This window comes from Dermochelys coriacea, chromosome 2, assembly GCF_009764565.3.
Source record: "Dermochelys coriacea isolate rDerCor1 chromosome 2, rDerCor1.pri.v4, whole genome shotgun sequence".
In the NCBI taxonomy this organism is placed as follows: domain Eukaryota; kingdom Metazoa; phylum Chordata; order Testudines; family Dermochelyidae; genus Dermochelys; species Dermochelys coriacea.
The window spans coordinates 232,157,404-232,161,493 of NC_050069.1; the positions used below are offsets into that span (position 1 = coordinate 232,157,404).

Sequence of the window (4,090 nt, forward strand, 5' to 3'; positions counted from 1 at the left end):
CCACAGAAGGTTCAGCACCCCACGGCACATAGCTACTCGAGATCCTGTTGCCAGAAGAGCCAGCGCCGCCCCTCGGACTGCCATGCAAACTCTAACCACCAGAGGAGCCGGAGCCATATCTGGGAGCACCCTACAAACTCCAGACGTCACTGGAGGAACCAGCCCTGCCACCACACCAAAGCACCAGGCCTTCATCGCCAGACGGCCCAGCACAGCCCCCAACTCCATTTTGCGGGATACTGCCTACGGGAGATCTCACACTCAGGCAGCAGCCACTCATAGAAGGACCAGAGATGTCCCAGCAACCCCCAAGCTGGACCCCGTCTCTCTGACCACCAGCAATGCCAGCATCCCACCAGAGATTCCTCCCCAGCACCCAACCGAAGGGAATCCTGACCCACAAGATAGACGGCAGGCCAACCATGCAGCAGGTTCAAAGCTTGCACCAGACGAGGTCGAGGACCCTGAGGGCCAGCGGCCGGTGATGAGGGCTGCCACTCCGTGGCAGACTGCCTGGACCGAGGAGCTACAAGCAGCAGCTTCCTCTGATGACTCCAACCTCCTCGTAGACAGGCTCACCCAAGAACCGTCTGAGGAAATCACTCCCAGGAGGAGTTTGAACAAGGAGAACGCCCTGCCTGCCCACAGAATGCCTGCTCCGAACCACACCACCACCACCATCAGGGGATCCAGAAGTAGAGATGCCAACCGCCACTATGATCCAGCAGCGGCTTCCAGGATCCACAAGCTGTTCCGGGCGAACCACTCCAAAGCCATGAGGGAGATCCTAGACAGGCCCTCGCCCTACTACACGATCCCGTCTGAGCGTCTCTACATCTACTTCAAGGATGTATTCACCCGCATAGCCCAGAATGACACGCAGCGCCCAGAGTGCCTCCGCCCCCTGCCCCATGTTGATGAAGTAGGTGTCCTGGAGACTGACTATACACCCAAGGAAGTGATGGCCAGACTCTCAAAAACAAAAAACACAGCTCCTGGGAAAGACAGCATCCTCTACAGCCTTCTGAAAAAGTGAGATCCTGGCTGCCTGGTCCTCACCACGCTCTTCAACCAGTGCAAGAGATTCTGACGGATTCCCAGCTCCTGGAAGAAGGCCATGACAGTGCTGGTGTACAAGAAGGGTGAACAGGATGACCCCAGCAACTGGAGGCCCATCTCCCTCTGCTCCACGATGTACAAGCTATATGCCAGTTGCCTGGCTTCGAGGATCACGAAGTGGTCGGTGAGCAGGGAAGCCATCAGCTCCATCCAGAAAGGCTTCATGTCCTGCAAGGGCTGCTATGAACACAACTTCATCCTCCAAACCACCATCGAACCAGCCAGAAGGGCGTGGAGGCAGTGCGTGGTAGCATGGCTCAACCTGGCTAATGCCTTTGGGTCCATGCCCCCCCACCACATCTTTGCCAGGCTCTAGGAGTTTGGGATGCTAGAGAACTTCCTTCGTGTGATCTGAGAGGTGTACAAGGGATGCAGCAGCACCATTCGCTCGGTTGAATGGGAGACCACTGAGATCTCGTTCCGGAGCAGAGTTAAGCAGGAGTGTCCCCTCAGCCCTATCATCTTTAACCTCGCCATGGATCCATTGCTGCGAGTGATCTCCGATGGCACAGATTGCTTCAACCTCCATGGTGAGAGGGTGAGCATCCTGGCTTACATGGATGACCTGGTCCTGACTGCAGACGACCCAGAAAGCCTCCAAGGTATGCTACGTGCCACCAGTTGAGCTGCCGACTGGATGGGGCTCTGCTTTAATGCAAAGAAGTGTGCAACTCTCCACATTGACAGCAGCAAAAGGGACTCAGTGCAGATGATGGGGTTCCAGATCCAGGGCAAGCCCATCATCCCCCTGGCAGAGGGGCAGGCGTACCAGCTCTTTGGCACACTGACAGGTTTCCGTGTCTGGCAGACACCCGAGGACACCATCCAGGAGATCTTGCAGGACGCCGCCAAGATCGACGCCTCCCTGCTAGCACCATGACAGAAGATAAATGCCCTGAACACCTTCCTGATCTCCCGCATCTTGTTCGTCCTAAGGGGATCCTCCGTGGTGAAGGTACCCCTCAACAATGCAGAGAAGATTGTCCGGCAGCTGGTGAAGAAGTGGCTGTTCCTTCCCCAGAGAGCCAGCAACGAGCTGGTCTGCATCGCCCACAGGCATGGTGGTGCCAATGTCCCCCGCATGAGCGACCTGTGTGACATCGCGGTGATCACCCATGCCTTCTGCCTGCTGATGTGTCCTGACACCATGGTAAGGAACATTGCGGCAAATGCCCTCCATGACACAACAAAGAAGCCGATCGGCAGAGCCCCCTCCAACCAAGACATCGCCACCTTCCTGAGCGGTTCCCTGGATGGCGAATTCGGACAGGATGGGACCGACATCGCTTCACTGTAGTCCCGCGCTCGCAACGCCACGTGTTGCCTAGGGAAGCGCATTGGCTGCTGCTGGGAGTGGTGTGAGGAGCGCCAGGAGCTGGGAGTCCTGATGCCGCAGATCAGGTCCGATGACAACACCATTGTCACCCCGAGCACTAGGGGCATGCTAGAGAGGACCCTGAAGGCAGCCATCCACTCACTGTACATGGAAACCCTGAAGCGTAAACCAGACCAGAGTAAAGCCTTCAAACTGACCAGCAAGTGGGATGCCAGCAACCACTTCCTCGCCGGGGGCAGCTTCACCCGTTTCGCCGACTGGCGGTTCATCCACCATGCCCGGCTCAACTGCGTCCGGCTCAACAGAGACATCCACTATGGAAACCGAGACGAGCGTTGCAGGAAGTGCGGCTATTCCAATGAGATCCTGCCCCACGTCCTGTGCAGCTCCAAGCCCCACTCCAGAGCCTGGCAGCTGTGCCACAACACCATCCAGAACAGCCTGGTAAAAGCCATCTCACTGCGCCTGGGGGAGGTCACCAGGAACTGTGCCATCCCCGGTACTGACAGCCAGCTGCGAACTGATGTTGTAGTCACTGACGAGGCCCAGAAAAAGATCATCCTCGTTGACGTCACGGTCTCCTTTGAGAACAGGACTCCGGCCTTCCTCAAAGCCCGAGGTCGTATGCTGGAAAAATATGCAACTCTGGCTGACACCTTGAGAGCGAAGGACTACAAGGTGCAGATGGATGCCCTAATCATCGGAGCCCTGGGCGCCTGGGACCCCTGCAACGAGCATGTGCTGTGGACCTGTGGGATCGGTCGATGCTACGCATGGCTCATGCGGCGCCTCATGGTCTCGGACACCATCTAATGGTCCAGGAACATATACATCGAACACATCACCGGCCACTGACAGTACCAGGTGTGAGCTGGAATGACATTGTGCATCAACTATAAGAAAGGGACCGAGAGACTTTTTTTCCATTGGACCATATGAACTGGAACCATAAACTCACTGAACATTAAATCTCACCAAATGAGGGTAAATCCACCTTCATCATTGTATCCACTCATTATACTCCACACCTGAACATAGCCATTATTTGACTATATACCCTTATATATCAATGTGTGTACTTTGACCCGTTAACCTTTTACCCCCAATCGGAGATATTGCAGATTATGTATTCTTTACGCCACCCGATCCTAAACCAAACTTCGCACCCCTTGATAATCTGTACATTATTCCTGCTAACCAGAAATTTCTATGCTTAAACTCTCTATCATTTTTTTTATTTTAACATCTTAATAAAATTATTAAAACTGTTCTTAGTTTAATATCTGATATGTCCTTTATTTGAGGACTGTATATTAAATTGATTTTTGGAACAGGTGGAGTGAATAGGAGCTTGCTCTGTCCACTCCATGCATCGCCCTGGTATTGCACTGCCTCCAGGAATGGAGGGGAAAAAAAAAGTGAACTGCTAGATCACAGTTGCAGTCATACCATGGAGTGGCAAAGAGTCCTGTGACACCTTACAGACTATCAGATGTATTGGAACATAAGCTTTTGTGGGTGAATACCCACTTTGTCGGTTGCATGTAGTGGAAATTTCCAGAGGCAGGTATAAATATGCAAGCAAGAATCAGGCTAGGGATAGGGAGGTTAGTTCAATCAGGGAGGCCCTCTTCT

The 4,090-nt window shown here is 53.8% G+C and overlaps 1 non-coding gene across 1 annotated transcript; it reads left to right on the top strand.

Annotated features, from left to right (window-relative positions):
• Window positions 1-3,682: 3,682 nt before the first annotated feature.
• Window positions 3,683-3,869, top strand: LOC119852378. Its single transcript, XR_005291638.1, has one exon. It is a non-coding gene; the product is annotated as a U2 spliceosomal RNA (small nuclear RNA).
• The last annotated feature ends 221 nt before the right edge of the window (window positions 3,870-4,090 follow it).